This window comes from Electrophorus electricus, chromosome 4 (genome assembly GCF_013358815.1).
Source record: "Electrophorus electricus isolate fEleEle1 chromosome 4, fEleEle1.pri, whole genome shotgun sequence".
NCBI classification, from domain to species: Eukaryota; Metazoa; Chordata; class Actinopteri; order Gymnotiformes; family Gymnotidae; genus Electrophorus; species Electrophorus electricus.
The window spans coordinates 22,887,606-22,903,351 of record NC_049538.1 but is presented as its reverse complement, the minus strand read 5'-3'; the positions used below and the strand labels follow the sequence as shown (position 1 = coordinate 22,903,351).

The following is a 15,746-nucleotide window of genomic DNA, read 5'->3' as shown; positions in this document are numbered from 1 at the left end:
GCAGGTAGGTCTTAAGGTCCTAAAGGGAGTGGGATTAGTCTCCATCCTGAGTATGGTGCCTGAATCAAATGACAAACTATTTTTGCTATGAGGCTGTGTAACACAGGACTGTGATTGGACATAGTGAATTTTTTCTGAAGGCTGTGTCTATTGTTTTAGGACTCATCTCAGGGAAACTCAGTGTTTCAGATCAGCATGATTAACTACATTAAACAGAAGTATCCTGAGCTCCAGGTGGTGGGGGGGAATGGTGAGTCACAGTTCTCACATTTGCTTGTTCTGTAAACTGAGAGGGTTGAGGTAGGTAAGAATTGATGGTGTTTGGTTCTTTTCATTTGTTGCTCTGTTCACTTTCATCCTTCTTCTCTCTCGCTCTGTCTCTGTGTATGTCTGTGTAGTAGTGACAGATGCTCAAACGAAGAATTTGATTGGTGATGGTGTGGATGCTCTTAGAGTGTGGATGGGTTATCTTTGATAAGACATCGTATACCAGAAAATTGTTTAAAAGATGGTAATAGCTAAACCACCAGACATAATAGTGATGGATAAACAGCAGAAAAGAGTCATAGTGACGGATGTAGCAATCGCAAGAGATAGCAACATCAGCAACAAGGAACATGAGACGCTAAAAGAAGAGGAAACACTGGCTCTGGTAGCAATCAGAGCACCAGGGGTTTAGGGACGATGACCATCAAACTGGGAGAGTGGCTCCAGCAGATCCCAGGAACAACATCCGAGATCCTCATCCAGAAGAGTGCAGTCGATGGAACACTTGGGATACTATGCAGGCAAATGTATATATTGTAAATTCCTGTTCTTTTTTATCAACATTCTTAGAACATAATTACTGTTCTAAGTTTACAACATCTGGTCGAGGTTTTCGTTTATTCAAGATGCATCCTGTAGTGCCTTTTCACATTTTTGCACTATTTCTTAATTTTGAATCAAATGTTTCAAAAATAATAATACAATCCACAAGGAAATGAAAACGAGAATTAAATCAAACTTATTGTTTCAGAAAGATTACTACTCATTCACACACCAGGACGCTACATCTTCTGGAGTATTATGCTCACGTTTCTAAACTTTTAAACATTATAATGTATTTCAGTTATGGAAATCAGTTAAACACTATAGGAAGGCCTACAACAGGAATGTACTACAAATACCATCCTACTCCAGCACCCCTAATCGTCCACTCCCAATGGTGGGATATCCCTGAATAACAGTTGAATGCTATCTTTGCCTATATTTGCCTCTGTCTGTCTTTCAGGAGACTACAATATGAGAGTTACACACTAACATTAAAGATGAATAATGAATTAAGTAAATGCTGCACCGGCTAACATCTACTTTCTTCCCTGTTTTATTACCTGTATTATTATTTATAATATTTGTGAGCTGAAAACATGATATCCACCAAAAACATGATTCACTGACTCATGAACAATGTCAACAAATCTACACCCACACACGCACACACACACACACACACACACACACACACACACACACACAGCAGGTGAGTTTTCTGTGGTGGCAGATGGGTCCAAGTGGGCTCATACTGGCCCTGCCCACATGTCGCCTCCTGCAGGTGTCAACCGTAGCCACTGTGCTCCATGTGCCCTTTCTCCTCTGCCACTGCTGGGAGAGGGCTCTGCCCACCCTCCTGACATGCTCCGCTACGCCTCCTGCATACCCCCTTTGTGCTTCAGACAGAGGCCAAAACCACTGGCTTTGCTGGTTCCAGGAACAGCCTGAGGTTGTCCAGGAGAGTGAAAGAATGCTATACCTTGCAAGGTATGATGGTCTTCATTGAAATGGGGGTTAAAAACATTTCAAGCCAGTGTTTTGTGCACTGACATCCCTCCTGCTACCGAAGGCCACCCGAGTGTTTCTTGTGTTTGTGAGTGTGAGGCAAAGGAGTGTGAAAGTGTTTGTGTGGATCAAGATGTAAATGCATGAAATGAAACGTACTGAGGCTATGTTTATTGTCACATATTTTATATCTAGAATGTTGGCCTACCTCCAAGTGAATTTGCACAAAGACCAAACATTTGTGTGGGGTGTTTGTTTGTGCATGTGAATATAGATGTGTGTAGTTCAATGGTGTATACATGTGTACATGTGAGTATGGATGTGTAAGTGTGAAAGATGTGTGTGTGTGTGTGTGAATTATATATTTGTTGGGGGCACATTCATATACTGCCACACTGCTATTCTCTCTGCTACTTTCTGTTTTTCAATTGGTGGATTGGATTAGGGCCTGTCAGAGAGACTCTGAGAGATCTGGTGAGCCCTGATTGTGATTCTTTTTGTTTCTCTCTCTCTCTCTCTCTCTCTCTCTCTCTCTCTCTCTCTCTTTGTGAGTGTGTGTTTGTGTGTGTGTCTCTTGTCAACACAGTGTGAATAATTTTGATTTTAATTGGTTCGTTGTTATGACATTATCTCTCAACTCTCTCAACCGTCTAAATCACACGCGCACACACACAAACAGTTGACACCCCCCATCCTATAGTCCACATTCATTCATGAGAAACAGAAAATTTCAATTTGAAATGTATTGGATTGAATAACAAAGATCCTTTTCTTTAGAACCATGCACAGCATGGACATGACAATGTTGTGCTAAATGGTGTGATCAAACCCTATCATCATCCTTCCCAGCAAAGCCCTGATCTACTCCTTCTGTAGTGAGCTAAACGCTATTAATAAACTCCCAAACTCCTCCAGTGCTCTCTCACCATTCTGAGCAGAGCCTGTGCCAGGCCTGCAATTTTATCAACTACATCACAGCTCTGTTTTCTCTCTTCCAAATGTGTAGAGAAAACACACACACACACACACACACACACACACACGCGCGCGCGCGCTCTGTATTCTGACAGTCCCTGCAATGCTCCACTGTAATCCTCTTAGCCTGTAAGCGCTGGGCTCTCCCTGCAAACACACCCTAAACCCAGCACAGCATGGGACTATGTGGAAGACCACTTGCACAAACATCGACCGCACAGCTCTTTTTGCCTTTGCTTGCTATAGTTTCAACTGCTCGATGCACTGAAATGCCAAATACAGAGGCTAAAGCTCGAACACATGCGCCATGAACCAGCTGCACCCATTCCGAGGTAAATCAAATACACAGTTGCCAATGTTTAAAAAAGCTTTTTGAGCTTTTTACATTTTATTGATTTATTTTTTTTAAAGAACATGAGGACTTTTTCATTTTTATTTTTTCAGAATGCTAAATAGTAGTAGTCCCAGTAATTTTGTAGTTCCAGTAGTATCGTCATTCAGGTCTCCTTTATCAGGTTTTGGATGGATTGGTAGAAGTTCATATTGACTGGTTATAAACATAGTTCTGATGTAGTCAAGCACAGCGTCTGTCTCTTTGGCCAGTTGGTAATCATAGCCTTTTTATGTGCTCGGGAAACCTTTCTGCATACTACCGATTTCTTTAGCTGGTCCTCCTTGGGAAGTGTGTGGTCCCTTTGAGCAGTACAAAGCTTCCCCAGCCATGGCTCTCCTCATGCGCTGCTGCTTAGTTTTCTTCCCCACTACTTTGTCCCATAACGTCTTCAGGTTCTTTCTTTCACACTTTGGGTTTTGGTTTTCACTCTCTAGAGCCTCTCTTTCACTCTTCAGGTGTTGTCTTTCACTCTCAAGATTCTCTCTTTCACCCTTCAGGTGTTGTCTTTCTCTCTCTAGAGCCTCTCTTTCACTCTTCAGGTGTTGTCTTTCACGCTCTAGATCCTCTCTTTCACTCTTCAGGTGTTGTCTTTCACTCTCAAGATTCTCTCTTTCACCCTTCAGGTGTTGTCTTTCTCTCTCTAGAGCCTCTCTTTCACTCTTCAGGTGTTGTCTTTCACGCTCTAGATCCTCTCTTTCACTCTTCAGGTGTTGTCTTTCACTCTCAAGATTCTCTCTTTCACCCTTCAGGTGTTGTCTTTCACTCTCTAGATCCTCTCTTTCACTCTTCAGGTGCCATCTTTCACTCTGTTCATTTTTTGTCTCCTTCTGCTTCTCCTCCAACTCCTTCCCACTACATTCCTCCTCAAATTTTCCAATTTTAACACAGTGTCGTTTTCTAATTTCCTTCGTATCTACTCTGTCAGGTAGTTCTTGTTGCAATCTACTCATTGCTTTTTGTGTGTTCCTGTCCAACAAAATCTTCGTTTTCTTCTTCTTCGAAGATCTTCTGTGAGAGCAGCAGAACTGCATTTTGCTGCTGCAACCTCCCATTTCTGTCAACAGACTGACCAATTTTACCTTTGTCAAGCAGATTATAAGAATAGCTATTATGACAATGGTCAGTGATATTATGACATCACAGTTTTGGTTTTGTTGACAATTCCATTGTCATCACACAGAATAGAATAGAATAGAATAAACTATTGTGGGCTTGCTTTGTTTTCACTTTAGCCTTAATTAGATTAATTAGATTCATATGTTTGCTTTAGATTTGCCTTTTTACATTTTATTTATACCATGAAAAACAATACAGAAATAATTAAAGAAGTCAAAGCCTTTGTCACAGTCTCTCCAGACATGCCTTTCTCTGGTTGTCAAAAAGACAAAAGAGATGACTGTGGACTACAGAAGGATGCAAATGCCTCACACCCTAATACATACAGTGAAGAGTGAGAACATACACTCTCTTAAAATCACAAACAATCTCTCATGGTCCCTGAGCACTTTTTCCTTAGTGAAGAAAGCTCTGCTTCCTGAGGAGACTGAAGAAGGACAGCATGTCCGTCATCCTGATCTGGTCTGCAACAGCATCATAGAGAGTGTCCCGACCTGCGCCATCGCTGTCTGGTACTGGCACTGCTCCCCCTGCTCTTTTGGATTGTTTAGTTGAATTTAGCAGTCTGCTCTCAAATTTTCTGTGCCTGTTTTCTGGGATTCTGAAATTCAGGCAATGTTTTTGTTGTTCTTCTGCAACACTATTAAAACTCTGAACTCCTCAAACTATTTTACTTCTCTAAGTAAATCTGTCACACATTTGTCTAGTACAGAATTATTAGATTTCTTTCTTTGACCATAAGCAAGATACACACATTTACTTTGCACATTTACATATTTCTTTGTCTGTTTCTCTCTATCGCTCTCCTTTTCTCAGAGAGTTGGATAAGAGATTAAGGACACTTCCTGAGGCAGAGAATGATTGGTCAGTAGTACATTAGAATGGCCCTACATACATTTCATCATTCCATATCTTTTCAGTGGTTATCAAAACCATTTATACACTTTTGCAGTTAAACAATGTTAAGATATTGATTAGTGTTTCAGTCAAATCAGTCTAACTCTGAAAGTATGTGTTTACCTTCCATATGAGACGCTATTTAAGACTACACACACATCAGATTTTGCAATGAAAATAAAAATGATAAAACAAACAAAGGGAAATAGTCAGTGTACACACACACACACACACACAGTCTGCATAATAAAACAAACTTTATTTAATAGTCCACAATTTGGTAAGGTGACCTGCAATTTTAAAATCCACATTCCACAGTCTGCATTTCTCAAGCATTGCAGATTATTATTATAATGTTAAGTATAGAGACGATCTCTATGCTGCATTAGTTCTGCTGTCCTACTGCAGAGGTACACGTGGTCAAAGTGCTGTGTGTAGGGGTAGAGAGAGAGAGAGTGAGGGAGAGTGTAGAGAGGGAGGGTGGGAGTGTTAGAGAACAATAATCAAATACATTAGAGCAATCTAGCCAGAGAGACCAATGAAGACTTTGTCCCTAGGGTGTGGCAGTCACTGCTATAGGTGTGTGTGTGTGTGTGTGTGTGTGTGTGTGTGTGTGTGTGTTCCTGTCTTGGAGGGGATCGAACACTTCACTTACCATAAGGAGGCAGATGGCGGATTCAGGCATCAGCTGTACAGCCATGTTCCCCTGCTGCTCCCTCCCTCACCCAAACCTTAGACGCACTGCACAGGTAACACCCAGCACCTCCAGCACACTGGCAATGCCCACGAGACCCCCAGCACAGTGGCTCTCCGCCGTAACGTTCAGAAAACGCAAAGTCAAGACTCAGGCAACACCAGCTTCTGGGCTCCAGGCAGAGAGTTGTAGTGCAGCCTGCTCCTATTGTCCAATGCCTTGCAAGCGCTGGCTGAAAGGTCCACGTGCCAGCCCCTTGTCTTGTCGTTCCGCACAGTCTTTCCCTCTTCCGTCAGGACCCCCGGCTGTTCTGTCTGCGCTCTCTCACACACTCCTGCTTCTGTGACATCCAACGGCCAGTTAAAGCTCCCTCCTCCCCTCAGAATGGGTGCTGGGACATGCACACATGCGCGTATGCACACAAACACACACACACACACACAAACACACACACAAGCACTGGCTCCCTTCCTTCTCTCTCCCCTTCATGCACACTCTCACAGGAATGGTGATAGGACATGGATCGGCTTCTCGGGTGGAGAGGAGGGGCAGCAGAAGCCCATACATCCGCTTGTGTACTTTTCCGCTCCCAAATCCATCGCATCACACTCCTAAAACCAGGGCAATGAACAAGAGAGAAAGAGGGAGAAGGAGGGAGGAAGAAAGAAGGAAGGAAGAGATCAGTCTCACCTCCAGACTGCCTCTGAACTCATTTCAAGCTCTGCAAGGCAGAGGCACTGGCAAATACAGACACGAGTGCATACACACTCACACCTCAACCCCCCCCCTCCACTGTCTGTACATGAGATGGTTCTTATAGTCTTTTTAACCTCTTGTTTGCTAGCAGAAAGCAAATAGAGCCTATAGGGATAAGAGAGAAAGAGAAAGAATGACATAAAAAATAAGAATGAGATAAAAAGAGATCCAGATACATGAAGCACATGTTGATGAGGGTTGGACTTGCAGAGGCCACATGGCAGTCACGTTAGAAGTGTTGATGCAGTAACTGCATCTGCAGCTAAACTAATGCTGCGTGCGTGTGTGTGTGTGCATGCGTGCGCGGGTCTGTGTATATGTGTATCTTTTTCCATTCTCCACCAAAAAGAGGCCAGGAGGCAATTGTCTCTCTAGAGATGTAACACACTTTCTGCAAACATATCATCAGATAATGGCAGAACACCTTACAACACACCAATGCATATCTGTTTACATATACAGTTGAATCATGAGAGATTATGCAAGGTGAGAATTATGATTTTAATGTCCTCTGGTTCTATGGCTTTTGATACAGCCTGTGCTAACTGAACATGGTTTTTCTTTTCTCCAAGACAATTGTGTCTCAGTTTTATTGCAGCTTAATGGTTTAATGCTTGGTTCCTAATATACATATACATATACATGCATGCACCCATACACACGTTTTTTCCTTGACAAGCTCTTATAGGCCTCTGGACTAATTAATCCCCAAGAAAAGTGAAATGACAAATATTTATATATATACACACACACAGCGCTTCACTTTTTCCACATTTTATGTTATGTTACAGCCTTATTCCAAATTGGATTAAAAAAAAAAAAATTCCCCTCAAACTCCTACACACAATACCCCATTATGACAAAGTGAAAAAATCTTTGTTTGGAGTTTTTGCAACTTTATTAAAAATAAAAAAAACAAAAATCACATGTACATAAGTATTCATAGCCTTTGCTCAATACTTGGTTGAAGCACCTTGGGCAGCAATTACAGCCTCAAATCTTTTTGAGTATGATGCTACAAGCTTGGCACACATATTTTTGGGCAGTTTCTCCCATTCTTCTTTGTAGAACCTCTCAAGCTCCATCAGGTTGGATGGGGCGCGCCGGGGTACAGCCATTTTCAGATCTCTCCAGAGATGTTCAGTTGGGTTCAAGTCTGGGCTCTGGCTAGGCCACTCAAGAACATTCACAGAGTTGTCCTGAAGCCAGTCCTTTATTATCTTAGTTGTGTGGTTAGGGCCATTGTACTGCTGGGTGAACCTTCACCCTGGTCCAGAGCACTCTGGAGCAGGTTTTCTTCAAGGATGTCTCTGTATGTTGCTGCATTCATCTTTCCCTGACTAGTCTCCCAGTTCCTGCTGCCAAAAAACAACCCCACAGCATGATGCTGCCACCAGCATGCTTCACTGTAGGGATGGTATTGGCCAGGTGCTGAGCGGTGCCTGGTTTCCTCCAGACATGATGCTTGGCATTCAGGCCAAAGAGTTGAATCTTTGTTTCATCAGACCAGAGAATTTTGTTTCTCATGGTCTGAGAGTCCTTCAGGTGCCTTTTGGCAAACTCCAAGCAGGCTGTCTTATGCCTTTTACTGAGGAGTGGCTTCCGTCTGGCCACTCTACCATACAGGCCTGATTGGTGGAGTGCTGCAGGAATGGTTGTCCTTCTGGAAGGTTCTCCTCTCTCCACAGAGCAATGCTAAAGCTCTGTCAGAGTGACCCTTGGGTTCTTGGTCACCTCCCTGACTAAGGCCCTTCTACCCCGATCACTCAGATTGGCTGGGCGGCCAGCTCTAGGAAGAGTCCTGGTGGTTCCAAACTTCTTCCATTTACGGATGATGGAAGCCACTGTGCTCATTGGGACCTTCAATGCTGCAGAAATTTTTCTGTACCCTTCCCTCGATCTGTGCCTCGATACAATCCTGTCTCAGTGGTCTACAAACAATTCCTTGGACTTCATGGCTTGGTTTGTGCTCTGACATGTACTGTCAACTATGGGACCTTATATAGACAGGTGTGTGCCTTTACAAAGCATGTCCAATCAACTGGATTTACCACAGGTGGACTCCAATCAAGTTGTTGAAACAACTGAAGGATGATCAGTGGAAACAAGATGCACATGAGCTCAATTTTGAGTGTCATGGTAAAGGCTGTGAATACTTATGTGCATGTGATTTTTTTGTTTTTTTTATTTGTAATAAATTTGTTACAATTCCAAACAAACTTTTTTTACTTTGTCATTATGGGGTATTGTGTGTAGAATTTTGAGGGGAAAAAAATAATTTAATCCAATTTGGAATAAGGCTGAAACATAACAAAATGTGGAAAAAGTGAAGCACTGTGAATACTTTCTGGATGCACTGCATATATATATATATATATATATATATATATATATATATATATAGAGAGAGAGAGAGAGAGAGAGAGAGAGAGAGAGAGTGTTTATTATAATGGCTTTGTTTGCATACATGGATGTCCTTACTTGAGCAGTCATAATTCATAATCATAATAATTCACTAAAATGATTCATTATAGCTAATGTTTTGAAATAATGAAATCATAGTGTCTGTGATTTCTTTTTTGTGTAAAGTGTCAGACTTTGTTTTTACTAAGATGTTGGGCCCATCAGTACCACCCTAGCTGCTAAGAACTGCTACTTCCTTTACTGAGCCTGTATTCCTCTGTTCACCACACTGCACTCACACTCAATGTGCAACACAATTAATGTGTGAAGAATTGTGAGTTTACTAAAATCTAATGGCTTTAGTTCACTCATTACACTTTAGTAAATCTAAACTCCAATTTCTTTTTTCTACTGAAAAAGAGATGAGCAATAGCTAATAATTAGTAATAGCTACTCTGCAATCTGAAATGTTTTTTTGTTTGTTTGTTTGGCATACATATTACCTCTTGGATTTTAAAGTTCTTTGAATCACAAAGAAAAACAATACGAGACAGTATGATGCTGCAGTAATTTAATCAAAAGAACAAAATTGATTATTCAGAATAAATTAACAGACAGGAATTAGGTCAAACCTTCTAATCATGTTTTTGTCAAATGTAATACTGTATACATACTACATTAAAATGACAGAAAAAAGAAAAGAAAAGTATAGGAAAATGCACTATTAAATGCACTATTATGAAGTTATGCATATTGGTCAGCATCATCCTCAGTTATAGCCTTCATCTCAGTTGCTGGTTTGTCTTCCTCCACCTTCTGAATTGGTTCCTTCATTGCATCTATTGCCTTCTTCAGATTGAGATTGTCCTTTTCACTCAGTGGGGCCAGTGCTGGGGTAAGGATTGTCTTGATTTGAGTTATTCTTTCCTCGCATCTGTTGTAAAACTCCTTCCTGTTTCTTGCTGCAAGGCTGTTGATACCATTTTGGGCAGATTCGCATTCCTTCCCTAACTTGTCAATCTCTGCAAGGAACTGAGGTGAGTTTGGATCCATGGTCATCAGTCTTCCCAGAGTACTGACATTGTTCATCAGGTACTGGACAGACACCTCAGTGTAAGTGGTAGACATCATGTTAACCAAATAGGCGTAGGCAGAAGCATTCAGAGCATTAGTGTAGATTTTGTCTTTGACAAACATGCTGTAGGTGTAGTTGTTCTCTACAGCTATTTCAACAGTCTGCTTAAAATGTTTAAGATTTTCACTAAGAGTGGTCTTAACAATGTTTGAAATGATCTGAAAGAAGTGCACCAGTTTCTCCCACTGTTCTTTCACCTGCCCCATGATTTCCAGGCCTTTCGCTAGCACCACAATTCTCTTGTTGAAGTCGATCTCCTTGAGATTATAATGTTTCAGCTCACTCACAATTTCAGCAAGAGCTTTTTTCTTCTGATCCAAGTTGTCCATAGTCTTCTCGTTCCGTTCATTTGCAATTTTTAGCTGGGTTTCAGCCATTTGTAGACGTAGATGAGATTGTCTTAAGTGCATCTGGACCACATCTGTATTTGCTGAGTCATAGATTTGCTGTTGACTTGACTTGGGGGGTGCTGTCAAGAAAGATGGCTGATTTGTAAAAGACTTGCTTTTGGAATAAAAGGCCATGGCCCTTACATTCAGTTCGTCAATGGCTTTAATAAGCTCCTCTGTTTTGGCATCATCACATTTCCCCTCTGGAGCATATTTACCTAGCTCTGTTAAAGTGGAGATACCCTTGTCACAGATGCCTAGTGCCTCGGATTTAATCGGGCATTCAGCTTCTTGCTGTATATCTCTGCTGACTTGCTGAAATAGTCCCACCAAGTAATCAGACTTTACCGTTTGCTTCTCCTGATCATACACCTCAGGCCAATTTATTTCCTTACCTTTGCAAAGTTCTTCCATTTTCTCAACCACTAGTAGAAATGTTATAGATTTAGAAAATATGTTACTTGTTGCCAACATTTCATCCACGTTACTCTTCATTCCAGTGGCCATGTTTCTGTGGCTTTCAGGAGTGCCTTTTCAGTTTTTGATCACATGTGTTATGGCTTTTGGTGTAATAGTGTCCGCTTGGAGATAGGTTTGGATAATTTGTCCTGGAAGAAATTCTGTTGCAAACGCACAGGCTATTGATATTGCTTGCTCTGACATACTTGATATTAGCTTCAGGCCAAAAAGGCCCCATCCACTTGGCAAATCTTTCATTGCTTGCTGGTAGGCCCTTCTGTCCTCAGCTAATCTTTCATTAGCCAGATTGAAAGCAGCCTCGGCCCTGTCGCTTGCCTCCTTAGCTTCAGCCCGTTTAATCTTTGCTATCTCAATGTTTTTCTTGATTTCTTCCATCTCCTCATCATGACTCTGTCTTGCATTCACCAAAGCCTCCACCAGTTCTTGCATCAGCTTGATGATATCTGAGAATTGTTTCTCAGTCATGATGGCCAGGTTTAAGCATTCTGATGATATGTGCGCAATGTTCTGAAGCTCAGCTGGTAAGAAGGCTTGGACAAGACCATCATCCTCCTGTATTATGAGCCCAACTGAGTTTTTGATGTACTCTGGAACCTGTCCGGTGTACATACGAATTTGGTCCATGTTCTTGTGAGCAACATTAAAGGCTTGCCAGCAACCATTACATACTTGAAAGAGGCAGGCCCTAAAAGAATTGGGGTATCTGATGAATTTGAACCCGTCTTTTGGTGGATTTTTATTGATGGAGAAGTCATCTGCAGCAGAAATGCGTACCAGCTGAGCCAGTAAATCGATGGAGACGGGTGCCGGCAATAGATACTGCTCCCAGTTAGCATAGGGCTGCATCAGCAGCATGATGTCATTTCTGTAATCCTGTGCTTTGGTGAAACTCTTAGTAGCTTGGTTGAGCTTTGACAGCGCCATTGTTTTCCCTAAAATAGAGTAAGGCAGAAAATTTGTATAACATAAAGCCATAATAAGACAATCAGGAGATTCAGCATTTATTATTTCTGTACTATAAAGCAGTTAGCACTAACAACAACAGCACCTGCAGTGTTTCATCCACTAAACAATTTCAGATTAGAACACATCATAAGTTACATGTGGTTGCTTAGTAGTTTTTTTTTCCTTCACAACAAGTGAAGTAAAATTAGTAGAAAGCAGAAAATAATACTATTTTAACTACCCACCATTTTACAAAATTAATACTCTTTGATTGAGGAGCATTTAAATGCTTTTTTTCATAAACATTGTTTTTTCATAAACTTCATTATGGTGTAGACTTCAACAAATTCACTATACAGTATATTTCATAAAAAAGTTGATGAATGTAAACAGAAATTCATATTATGCAAACATAAACTCACAGAAATCTGTAGAGGATAGAATAGAACGGTTTGTACCTGAAGTACTGTGGATACCTCTTGAAGAAGTGAGTAGTTGAAGTAGTAGCCTACCAGACTAGATGCTGTTCTGCTCCAAAACAACAACTTTTATATCATCCTTTCATATTTGTCAGCAAAGCAATATAACTGTGTCCTGCAAAAATATGCAGTCTGAGTTGTAATTCTGAATTCTACAGAACAGCTTTACTTCCTATAACTACTGAAATTTCTTTGTTTTTCGTGTCTTTATTTGGATCCCCATTAGCTGAGGTAGCAGCTGCTCTTCCTGGGCTCCACCAACAAAACTGTGTACTCCCATGATCATAGTTGGTAACTTGTTCCATACTGTGGTGACCAAGACAATACAGATCTGCACGCTGCATCTGTTTTGGGTTTTGGTTTAACTAACCTGCCTGGCAGTGTGACTATGTTGAGCTCTCGCATAATTTATATTGTGTTTACTATCACAGATATTCCTAAAGACGCCCATTAGACCGCAGGCCAGCCTCTCCTGAGCTCTGAGCCATGAGAGAGGCATGCTCGCTCTCCTTACTGACAGGGCAGTGTGAGGCTTGCAGATTCATTCTCAGCTAACCAGAGCTTAGACAGCTCTTTCCTGACAGCTCCCCTGGGAAACACCACAATGAAAGCATCTAGGGGAGGAGAAACTGCTGTTTTACCATAGACTAAACCCATATATACTTTGTTTTGTTAATAACAAATGCCACAGTAAAGTCAAGTAATACGATTCCGACCATTATTTTCTTGTAAAAATATCTTGTCGATCATTTTTGTCAGTGCTGTGCACGTAGAATGATCTGCTTTATAGGCATGCTTGAAATCAATGATTCATTAAGTGAAAAATAGTAGATTATCTGCTCAAGAATAACTTTTTCCATTAGGTTGCTCAATACAAAAGAAACTAATTCCAGGCAAAACGCACCATTCTAAATTTGATAATAATAGCCCAAAAGTAACACCAGCAACCTTTGAAAGGATGATCAATACACTGTTTGATAATAATAATAATAATAATAAGAAGAAGAAGAAGAAGAAGAAGAAGAAGAAGAAGAAGAAGAAGAAGAAGAAGAAGAATTTTATTCTAATTAAGAAATTACGTGCATTTCTTGTTACCCAATGGCACTTTACAAGTTCATACAATATAAAAAAGGTCAAATAAAATATAAAGAAGATTCAAATATATAAATAAGATAACAGGAGGGAATAAAACTGGTTAAAAAAAAATAGACATAATATTGATGCAAGTGCATACTATAGTAACCAATTAAAGGTTGAAATGATCTCAGACAAAGAGATGAGTTATGAAATTCTTGTAAATGAGCAGCTGGAGGAAGAAGCCTTGGGTCTGCAGCTCCAGAAACGCCAATAGTGCAGAGTGTGATGTGAGGGACAGAGAGCAGATGAGTGTCAGAGGGATGGAGACAGAGTGAAGGAAAAGACATATGAGGAACACCAGAAAGGGATGGACAGGTCAGACCATGAGGGCAAAAACCAAGAGAAGGATTTTGTACTGCACACAGCCACGAACAGGAACCCAGTGTAAATGTTTGAGTGTAGTAGTTATATGTTCCCTTAAGCTGGTGTGTGTAAGAACTCCAGCAGCCATTTTCTGAATGTTCTGCAGCTTCTTTAACCTACAGACAGGAAGCCCATAAAGAACAACACTGCAGCAGTCTAATCAACATCGCACAGCACTGTATTAGCCTAATCAGCATCACACAGTGCTGCAGTAGTCTAACTGGTATCATAAAGAACTGCAGTAGTCTAGCTGGCATCACACAGCACTTCAGTAGTCTAATTAGCATCACAGAGCACTTCAGTAGTCTAATTAGCATCACACAGTGCTGCAGTAGTATAATCATCATCAAAAATGCATAAATAAGTAACCTTGTATCAAAATTTGCATGCCTATATCCTTACACATAGATATATTTGCTGACTATTACAGCCATTGTAACATTTTTTAAACAAATTAATTGCAATAACTAAACAATTGAATAATTTAAATTTAATGTCTCTTATACAATCATAAAGCTGACTAAGGCTGACAACTAATCAATAGGAGAACTTCTACCTTAAAGGATTAGTGTGACGGTTGAGTCTAAGGCATTGTGGGAATTGGAGAAATAATTGAATCATGTAGGTGTAACATAATGAAGAGAGGATAATTTAATAAAACATAGAAGGCTAAGGTTAGTCTAATTTTAATTGGCCCAGGCCATTCACTACCACTAAATGACTAAATAGGGATGTTGTGCCCTCTAGTGGGTGAGTCAGAGATAATTATGCAACAAAAATACTTGTGAAGTCTGGTATGCTTTATCATTAAAGTTGCTATAAGATCTTTTTTGGAAGCACTTTGACTAAACTGTTTTATGTATTTGTAGCTACCAATAAACCTCTCTTGTAGGAGGATATATTCTGTATCTGTTAATTCTATGTGTACATTCAGCACATGGAATCTGCCAACATCCATTCCTGCATGTTCTTTCAGGATCAAGGCCTCTGGAATGGTGACTGATGTAGCAGAGCACCTAGGCAACTTTCAGTATGTGATAAAAATGAAAAATAATATTGAACAAGCTGGTATGCATGCACACATGTGCACACACAAGCAGACCTTTCTTAACCTCTTCTCTTGCCAACCCCAGTTCACCTGTTTCTTACAGTTTATGGAAATTACTGTTTCTCCTTTCAATGTGCCTGTTATTTTTTTTAAATGTTGCTTCTGAGGAACTCACACAAATTTCCCCCAATCAGATATGCTGAGCAGAGGTGGTGTTTGTCCTATTCAGCAGCTTCTTCCTGCTTACTTAGAAGCTTTTGCTCCTATAAGCTTCTTCTGGGCTTTGTGGGCTTTCAATCAGGGACTCTGCTGGGTCACTGGTGTATATGTGCATGTGTGATGTGGGCCCTGTGCGTGTGTGTGTGTGTGTGTGTGTATGTGTGGGTGTGGAGCCCAGAGAAGGGAGCTGCTCTTGGAGAGGACCTTCTCCAGTGGGTACTGGGCAAAAGCGCTAATCCCCTTCATTGTGAAGTAGAGCCTCCACAGAGGGTCATAGCAATACAGGCCTGACACAGAGCATGGGCTTCTATGTCATACACATGTCCACATATTCAGCTTCAAGCTCACTGAGAGAGGCTTTCCTGCCTTCGCAAACAGTAGTCTCATTCATTATGAGAGAATACTTCTACTGAGAGTGCCTTAACTCTAGAACACTATATATTCAAATAAAATACACATTTGTTACATATGTTTAATGTTCATAGGAATCATTATTTG

The 15,746-nt window shown here is 40.8% G+C and overlaps 1 protein-coding gene across 15 annotated transcripts in view; it reads right to left on the bottom strand.

Annotated features, from left to right (window-relative positions):
* Nucleotides 1-13,193, bottom strand: part of LOC118241237 — a 35,977-nt gene extending 22,784 nt beyond the window's left edge. For 5 of the 15 annotated variants that reach the window (XR_004775914.1, XR_004775917.1, XR_004775916.1 and 2 more), the window contains exon 1: nucleotides 5,856-6,623. The gene's annotated coding sequence lies outside the window, so the exon portion shown is untranslated. The other 10 variants (XM_035525520.1, XR_004775921.1, XR_004775924.1 and 7 more) reach the window with 10 other exon arrangements.
* Nucleotides 13,194-15,746: the final 2,553 nt, after the last annotated feature.